This window comes from Myotis lucifugus, unplaced genomic scaffold, assembly GCF_000147115.1.
Source record: "Myotis lucifugus unplaced genomic scaffold, Myoluc2.0 scaffold_1, whole genome shotgun sequence".
NCBI lineage: Eukaryota > Metazoa > Chordata > Mammalia > Chiroptera > Vespertilionidae > Myotis > Myotis lucifugus.
Genome location: NW_005871049.1, coordinates 15,097,809 through 15,107,626, shown reverse-complemented (window position 1 = coordinate 15,107,626; position 9,818 = coordinate 15,097,809). Strand labels below are relative to the sequence as shown.

General features: G+C 42.5%; 1 long non-coding RNA gene across 1 annotated transcript; it reads left to right on the top strand.

The window, feature by feature from the left end:
* LOC106697107 lies at positions 1-3,523 on the top strand. The gene is made up of 2 exons (XR_001348135.2): positions 1-94; positions 2,237-3,523. It is a non-coding gene; the product is annotated as an uncharacterized LOC106697107 (long non-coding RNA).
* The last annotated feature ends 6,295 nt before the right edge of the window (positions 3,524-9,818 follow it).

Below are 9,818 nucleotides of genomic sequence, written 5' to 3'. Positions count from 1 at the left end.
CGCGGCCCCGAGAGTCCCGCCGGCTCCTTTCTCCTGACCGCGGCCCCGCTGCGCGACCCGGGCTAAGGCGGCCGAGCCGAGGCTCCGAGAGAAAGTGAGTAGGAGCGGGCCGCGGGAGGTGAGAAGGGAGGGCCCCTCTCGGAGCCTCCCCACCCGGGCCCCGGCCCGGCCCGCCCCTCGCCCCGGGAGGAGGACGAGCTGAGTAGCTGGAGGTGGTGGGAGGGAGCCCCGGCCCCTTTCCTCTCCTGGCTCGCACGGACACCCCTGTTCCCGGGTCATTTTCAACGTGAAGCTCGAGTCCGTAAGGATCTTCCTGGGGGTCTGATTGAGAGGCGGTGCCACCCAGGTGCTGCGAGCCGCCGGGCTGAACGGGTTTGAAGACTGTCCCGGGACCGGTGCCCATCCTCGCTAAGGTCCCGCGCGCTCCCGAAACGGCACGAGCGCGCGCGCGAGGTGGGGTGGAGTGGGGTGCACGGCGGAGTCCGCCCGCGGGAGGGTTGCCCCACCTGGGCGGGCTGGCCCGGGGCGCCCCCGGGAGGGCCCCACCTGTGCCCTGGAACTCTGCCAGGCCCCGCTGGCGATCCCCGGGAACGCAGGCACGCAGGTTCCCCAGCTCCAGGTGAAGGAGAGGCGAAGAAACTGGCCGAGAATCAGCTTCATTTTCAATGAAAAAAAAAAAAAAACCCCGGGGAGAGTTCCCCCGGGGTGTCAGTACCGAGGCATTAGTTCTGAAGGACGAATTGCCAGCAGGTTCGCGGATGTCCAGAAGCGGGGCGCCCCATATGTCCCGTGTACCTAAATAAGCGAAACTTTCCCCAGTTAAGAGTCTGCCTGAAGAAAGTGTTTCTGAAAAGATCTCCATGCTATCAAGAGGGATGGCTTGACATTTTCAGGATCCCTGCAAGCTGGCATTATAGGCATGGCACACAAAAGGTGTGCTTCCTGCCGCTTGGGTGTTTAAGAGGGGAGACGATTTTCTGGTAGAGGGATCTTGAAGAGGAGATAAGGCAGTTTTCCCATTTTGGCAATGGAGGAAATGTTCGCCATATTTGGATTTGCTTCACTTCTGGGACATGAATTTCACCGAACTAACATGAAAGTTGGTGACGGTGGAGATGGATAACGGATGGAACTAATTCCTGTTAGTTAAAGTGGGTGCTGGGGCTAGATAAGGCTTCTCTGCCCTTTCACTTCAGGGTCCAGATTTAGGAGTGGAGCTTCCACCCCCTCCCCCCCCCTCCGCCCGCCACACACACACACGGTAACCAATTGGAATCTCTGAAAAGAATCTGTTGGAATATTTGGTCCAGTCCTGAGCTCAGTTAGGGCCCCCTATAACAAACTGACCCTTTCTCCCAGGGGCTGTAGGACAGCATGACTCCGGTATACATGTGATCCCAAATGTGTCTTCTGATCCACAGATGCTTTATCTGACATTTTCCCTGATTTGGGGATTTCTAATATAAAATAAAGCATAAAGTAATAAAGACTTTAAACTATTATTTAACAAATAGATCTGGAGATGAATCCCATCAAGACTGAATCACACAATCGCATCTAATTAGGTTGTTTAAAAACCAGGACCCAGGGGCCTAATCTAGGTTGTATTCCACTATCCAAGGCTCTATACCCAAATATCAGCTTAGTGGGTTTTCTTTTTTTCAAAATAAAAATATTTCTAAAATTATATTTCAGTGGTTTGAGCTCTTGTTCTAAGGCAGTGGTTCTCAACCTGTGGGTCGCGACCCCTTTGGCGGTCGAACGACCCTTTCACAGGGGTCGCCTAAGACCGTCCTGCCTATCAGATATTTACATTACGATTCATAATAGTAGCAACATTACAGTTATGAAGTAGCAACGAAAATAATTTATGGTTGGGTCACAACATGAGGAACTGTATTTAAAGGGCCAGAAGGTTGAGAACCACTGCTCTAAGGGATGAATCCATCTTAGTAGTTTCAAAACAGGCCTTCCTTATGGTTGTACTTAGAGACTAAGGACACTTAAAGGTAAATTAATTTTGGTTTTAAAAAAATTATGAAGCTGTTATAACCCATGATCCTAAGTTTCAAGAGAGAGTTTGGAAAGGGTTACAGAAATGAGACCATCACGATGGTCAATACATCGGGTCAGTGATGAGTAGCGGAGCTTATTCTCAGCGCCACTGATAAAATTTCCATATAGTCACTAAGCAGCGGTATACACATGAACTAACTTCTAATTCTTGATTTTGCAGAGGGAAATTGCAAAGTTCACCTATAGTCAGCTTGACAGCATAATTGTCTAGGAATCAAGAATCAACATTGGTTATTTCCTAAGATTAAACCTTGAAGCCCACTTGGAGGCTGCACAGCCTTCTGCACACTTGAACATGAAGAGTGGCCTTCTTCAGCTAAATCATCAGAAGTGGTGAGAAGAAGAAGGGACCCCTACCCGGCCAGAATCATCCAGACAAATTAAATCAGTCTTTTTAAAAAGCAAGCTGCACGGGGATGGCCAGATCTCCATGTTCTGCTCACACCAGCACTGAGCAGCCCCATCCAGGACTGCCTGCCACCTATATGCAGGCGGTGCCATGAACAAGGGCACCTGGCTGAGGCAGCCAATGGGAGCTGACATCCTGCTGAGTTCCACTCACCAAGCAGACTGGACTGGTGCATGGTGTCTGCCCAGGCAATGCGGCTCCTTCTGATTTGCACCAAGGCGCCCTGTACGGGTTAGGAGCAACTAGGACCCTCCCACCCCCATACACCAGTCCTAGCCAGGATTATATTCCTTACTTCAGATAGATTAAAGGTTCTCTTGAACATTTTAGGATTATTGTAAAAGATGAAATATTTGACACAGTTGAAATTGAATTGGTAAAGGTCCAAATATTACCATGTATATGAATTATGTATGTATATATTTATATATGCACACACTTATAGTATGTTGATACATATTTCTATGTATCAGAAGTTAGCACAACCTAAATTTGGTAAATGTTTAAAATAAAATTATTTGGGTTATTGCAATCAGTTTTGTATATGGATTTCTGGACTTCACAGAAATATACAGTATTTCATTCCATTTCTACAAATATATATTAAGTGTCAGGGACTGTGCTAAGCAATTTATATACAGTAATGAAAAAAAATACAAACACCCTGCCTCTAGGTAGTTAATAATCTAGTAAGGAAGTCAGATGATAGGTTCATAAATTTATGATTATGACTTGTGGTAAGAGTTATAAAAAAATGCCAAGATGGAGAATATCAAGGCACACTTATTTCAGATTAAGTGACTGGAAAAAGCCTTTCTGTGAAAATGAAATTTCAGCAGAGACCTGAGAAGAGTCAGAAGGAGTTTATGAAGTGACTCCACCCTGCCATTTAGAGTACAGAAGCATTAGAATTCAAAATAGAATGTGATACATTAAAGGGAAAGTACAGAATACACTCGATAACTAAGAAAGGAGAGGCTACAAGCCAAGTTCATAGTGTGGATTATAGACTAGGTAACTAATAAAAAGTTATACTCATGTATTTGTCATTTCCTTTTACAAGTACCCTTTCTTCTTTCCTACCCTATACTCATAGATTTTTTTTAAAATATATATTTTTATTGATTTTTTTACAGAGAGGAAGGGAGATAGATAGAGAGAAACATCGATGAGAGAGAAACATTGATCAGCTGCCTCCTGCACACTCCCTACTGGAGATGTGCCCGCAACCAAGGTACATGCCCTTGACCAGAGTCGAACCTGGGACCTTTCAGTCCGCAGGCTGACGCTCTATCCACTGAGCCAAACCGGTTACGGCTACTTATAGATTTTTAAGTTCTGGCTTTTTACTCAATTTCTAGGAATTATTCAAGTTCAAATAGCATTTCAGCCCTTGCATCTCATCTAACCAGCACTTATGTTCTATATTTTCATTTGTGCAGCGTTGATGACTCAGATTTTTTTCATACATGGGAGTCGAATACCCATGAGATGGTAAGCTCCACCAAAACAGGAATGACATTTCCTTCTTCTTTGGTGAACCCAGAAAAGAGTCTAGTTCAGTCTCATCCTACAGTGCCAGCCTCCCAATAAACGCTGCTGACTGGCCAATCTTGTTTGACGTAATACTTTTTAAAGGTTTAGAAATGGAGGAAATATTTGCATCATGACATTTTAAATTGTTAAACAGAAAGGAAGACACACCACACATTATCACTAAGGAATTTCAGGAGCCATTGCTATCAAGCGTGATTCTGCAGAGTAAGGGCAGCAAACAAAACCAAAGAATAAATATACATCTTTTAAAATTAGAGACTGGTTGTAATTCAAACACAGTGACACAACATTAGGGCTGCTGGTAGCGTTATTTTTTCTTCCAGTTATTCATTGTCTTTCAAAAGTTGGTACCTGCCGTGTGCCAGACCCTGCTCTGGGCACTGGGGACAAAGCAGTGAACACGACTTGTCTCGTGGAGCTCACGTGCTATTGGGGAAGAAAAGTAACAGACAGTCTGCCAGGGATGAGTGCTACAAAGAAAAGAGGTCATGGGGAAGGAGAGTGCGGGGGTTGGGAGAAAAATGTTATATGTAGTTATTACAGGTATACACTGGTTACCACTGGGGATATGTTCTGAGAAACGTGTTGTGTGCATGTACATAGAGTGCATGTATGCAAACCGAGTGGGGATAGCCTACTACTCACCTAGGCTAAATGGTCTAGCCTGTTGCTCCTAGGCTATAGGCCTCTGCAGCATGTCACTGTACAAAACAACAGGAGCTTAAATCAAGCACAAGAGAAAACGATGCAATCAAGAGACGCGATAAACGCCGGATGAATAAAGTTGTTGCCACCATCACACAGAAAACTTTTTTTTTTTTTACTGGTAGAAGTAGAAAGAGTACACTCTAAAACAACAATAAATAGTATATCATAGGAAACACATAAAGAAGTAACATAGTCGCTGATCATTATCAAGTATCATGGACGCACAGACTGTACATGCTGTACTTTTAATGACCTGGCAGCGCCATAGGTTGTGTACACCAGTGTCACCAGACACACGACTAATACCTTGCGCTGTGACAGACATGATGACATTACCATGGCTAGGATGTCACTAGGTGATAGGAATTTTTCAGCTCTATTATAATCTTACTGGACCACTGTTGTGTGTGCGGCCAGTCATCAACTGATGGTCGTCAAGCAGTACATGACCGCACATTGTCAGGAAAGGTGTTGACAGAGGTATGGGCACAGACTAGGGCATGGGAATTAGGGCAGAAACTGGAAGCAACAGGACACTTGCTTTCGGATGTTGGCAAGCACAGGGAGGAGCAAGTCAAAGACCACGAAGCAAGCATGCTTGGCATGTTTACGGGTTAGTAAAGGGACCCATGTGGCTGGAGCAGGGTGGGTGACAGAGGAAATGACAAGAAATGAGGGCAAAGAAGGAGCCAGGGGCGTGGCTGGCATAGAATCTTGTAAGCTATGTTGTGGACTTTGGCTTTTACTATGAATGAAATGATCACTCAAGGGTCTTGTCAGGAATAAAGAGACTCTGCTATTTCCTATTTCCACGGAGCAAATTAATTAAGCAGAGGAATTGGCTAAATGGGTATCGGGAAACTGAAAAAGCAAAAAGAGAACGCTGAAGTACAATGGTAACCGCAGGGAGCAGCTCCCACCCCTGGGCCCTGAGGAACAAGGGCTAATGGAAGCTGATAGGAGAGCCCTCATGGGTCGGAAGAGATGGGGCGGCTGCCCCACTGGTGCGCATACCCCCAAGCTGGCGAAGCAAGTTGATTATGGGAGTGCTGGAAGAAAACTCGAAACTGGAAACAACTGCCACTGTCGGGGTGTGTGTCCTCAGTGGCCATTACAAAGCACCACAAACTAGGTGGTTAAAGCAACAGGAATGTATTCCCTCTCAGCTCTGGAGGCCACAGTCTGAAATCAAAACGTGGGCAGGGTTGTGTTCTTCTGAGGAATATGAGGGAGAATCTGTTCTGGGCCTCCCTGCTCACACTGGTAGCATCAGGGGCTCCGCTCCTTGTTTTGTAGATGGTGTTCTCACTATCTTCACTTCCTATTCCCTCTGTGCAGGCCTGTCCCTGTGCCTTCACTTCCTCTTGTGATGAGGACATCAGTCACAGTGGATTAAGATCCACTTCAGTAAAACTCCATCATCTGCAAAGACCTTATTTTCACATAAGGTCACATTCATAGGTACTGGGGGTTAGAACTTTGACACCTTTTTTTTGGGGGGGGGGAGGGACACAATTTAATTCATAACAAAGATAAGGCCTCATTGCCAGGTGGTGCGGACAGAAGAGCAGGTAGGAAGGAAGAAGCAGTCCGCTAGCTCATCCTTGCCTTCCAGCCTCCCTCTTGTTCCCTGACTTAGGTCAGGCTGTCGATAAGCAGAGCCCAGGACAGGGAACCTTAGCAAGCAATTTACTGAAGGAGTACTCTTGGGAGCAGGGGAAGAAAGCTACGTAAGGATGAAGCTAAAGATGTAAGCAGAGCCTGGCTTCAGCCTGATCCCATGGGACCTCCAGAACATGAATTGCACCATAGAATAGGTCCTAAGAGGCTCAGTCACCAAGTCAGTGGGGATACACAACTTCATATAATCTTCACCCTCACACAGTAGTCGGGCAGGAGTTTCTTACAGTCATTTTTCATGTTTGCCCTTCGTTATGAGTATTGATCCTAATTACATTTCCCCTTCTGGCACCAAGCCCATAGAGCTCTGTCCACCACCTTTTTTTTCCAGAGCCATGCCCAGGTCTTCTTCCCAGCTCTGCCATTCCCCTGGGGAACCCCGGCTCTCAGAATGTTTTTTAACTTGTGCTCCAACAGCAACAGTTACTTCTTTTGTTTATGCTAGACAGTGTGTTAAACTTATTTAGAAAACACACAAAAAATCCCTTCTTCTACTTTTTTGCCTAGAGGGTAACACCTGGCTGCTGTGTATTCTGAATGTAAGGATGGGGAAATCAGCAGCAGACTTTTCAATAAACGCTTCTGTTTTCAGCCCTGTGCTGAACGCTGCTGCCCATCACACCTGGCATCGCCGAGCCTATAACCCCTTCCAACTTCTGAAGGGTTAGAATGGCGCCCTCCTGAGCTGCGGCCTCTTCATATTTATTCTGGGTTTTGTCTTTTCCTAGTCTGCTTCACTCCTCCACTCGCCTTCCATCTTCTAGAACTGTGTTGAAATAGTTCATCTGTTGATAAACTCCCTCATGTTTTTCTCACTATTCTCTACTTACCCCTCCCCTTTGAACTGGTAGATTCCTATTTTAATGGGGTCTGAGGAGTGAGAAGAGATAAATTTATATGCTCAGTTTATAACCTTGAACGGGCACCAACCTGGTTGGAAAATAATGGTCTTGTTTTTATTCATCTTTTTTAAATGTACATATAGCTCACATTTATTTCACAGTTTAAATATTAGAAGTGTTTTGGGTCTTTATTTACAAGTTTGGTGATGTTTTGTGATCATAAATATGCTGTAGGAACCTAACTCTTGTTTATATCTAATTAGTCTATGGGAAAATTGATTTGTTTATACATTGTTTCACTTAAAGTCATAGTTTCCAAGAACCTATTAATGATGTTAAGTGAGGATTTACTGTATATTGTGAAATGATTACCACAATCACACATCCATCATCTCACATAGTTACCTTTTTGTTTCGGTGTCATGAGCAAAGTCATATTTTAAAATGTATTGATTATAAATTTTCCAAAAAATATATATAGTTTGGTTAGGCTGTGTTGCCTTTTCAAGCTTCCTTCCATGATATTTACTCTTAAAGTTACTATGTTGATGTAAATAACTGTCTTTTAACTCATTAAATCATATGAAATAGAATTGTAATTCTATAATTAATTTTATTCTGTTTACATTTAATTCCTTCATAATTCATTATAACTATTTTGCTATATATAATTCATTATAAAATAACTTTTAGAGACTACATATTAATTATGCCTCATTTCTTATACTTTACATATTATATTTACTTATTGAACTGCATACAATTTTATTGCTAGATATAAATTCCCTAAGAGCAGCAGCACCAATTAGCAGGTGGCATTTACCTGGTTTCCTGACAAATAGCTGGCCTTTACTAAGTGCCTACAATTGGTCCTTAATCATGTCTGAATCATGATGGAATGATGGGATCATGTCTGAATTAGGTGGAATCTATCTGCAGCACTCACTGTCTCTGGCCACAGTTGCAGGGGCTGTGATGGCCACTATCACCAGCCCCTTTTGTGCAGCCGGCCTTGCATCTCAAATGTGTGTTTGAGTCTCCAAGACTGTGGGTGTGCCCTTGAACATCCTCACTCTGCACATTGACTACAGCTGGTGTCAGTGAGAGAGACTGAATTGGGATGGAGACCCCTGGGCATTGCATCAGGAGTATCTTGTGAAGATTTCTTGTGATGGCTGGGAGTTGTGTCTCTTGGAATTGAATCTTGTCAATTAAAACTTTTTTTTAAATAGCCTCATTTACTGGTAGTGACTTAAACTGTTATTTTTATAGTATGTGCTAGAGTTTTTCCTTAGTAAATGTCAATTTCTTATAATACTGTACCTGAATCAGCTGCAGTGTGTAATTGGCTAATACGTTTTCCTTCGATGGAATTGGAAGGGTGAGTTAATGGGACCAGAGGGTGTGCAGAAATGGGACTTAATTATAAAATAATGGAAAACAGTGGCATCATGAAATTACCTCATAAACAGAGCCATCACAACTGAGATGATTCAGTAATTAATGATTACATCAATTAAATTAACTCATTTGTATCTCAACCCTACGTAAATGATGTAAGAAAGTATAATACCTTAGCTATGTAAACAATTAATAAAATGTGGAAGACATTATAAATTCACAGAATTGAAAGCCCACACAGCTATAGAATTAATTACTTTTGTGTGCATTAGGTGTTTTGGAAACTAAGCATTACTTTTCTGGCTTTGACTCATATCAAGACCACCCTGTAGGAAAGTTTAATTCCTCAATGAGTATCTATGTATCATTTAACTACATGTTTGGCAACTAATCCACGAAAACAACCTATGCAAATGAATGTTTACTAATGATTGAATGAAAACATGCTCTATTTCTAGATGTGTTTAATTCAACAGTAACGTAAAAATGCTAAGACTTATTTATTCAATACAGGCCACCTTAATCAAGATATAGAACTAATCCTTAAAGATACTAAGCTGTGCGCAATTGCGACAATTTAACAATCTGGCAAAACCATTTCTTTAAAATATAAAAGAGAAATTCAATATGAAAACAGTTACATCAAACCTAAATATATGCTCATTTAAACATTTTCAAATAAACATTTAAAATATTATTTATCTTATAAATAATTGCCCTGGAAAAATGGTATGTTATAAAAACCTTTATCTGGTAGTTAAAAATGTGGATTTGCAATAGTCTTGTGGTTACATGGTCTGGAAGGGGACAGATATACTTGTGAAAGAATGTTCTCACAGACTGAAACAAAAATTTAGCCATTAAATTTTAGGACCAAAGAAACCATTACATGTAAGGCAACCATATATCTGATTTGATAGAATTTGATATAATTAAAAAATTATTTGTGTGGTGTGGTTTGAGACCACAGAGTCTGCCTTATTTTAAAATTCATGAATAGCAGGTATCCACTTATTTTCAAAATGAGTGGCTTACTTATAAAGAAGTTCTTCAGTTCTTTGTTGGAAATATGTCTAAATTTTATGTCCTACCCAAGGGCCTGAAGTTCCGCAAACATTTTCATTTATTAAATGTTGTAAACACCT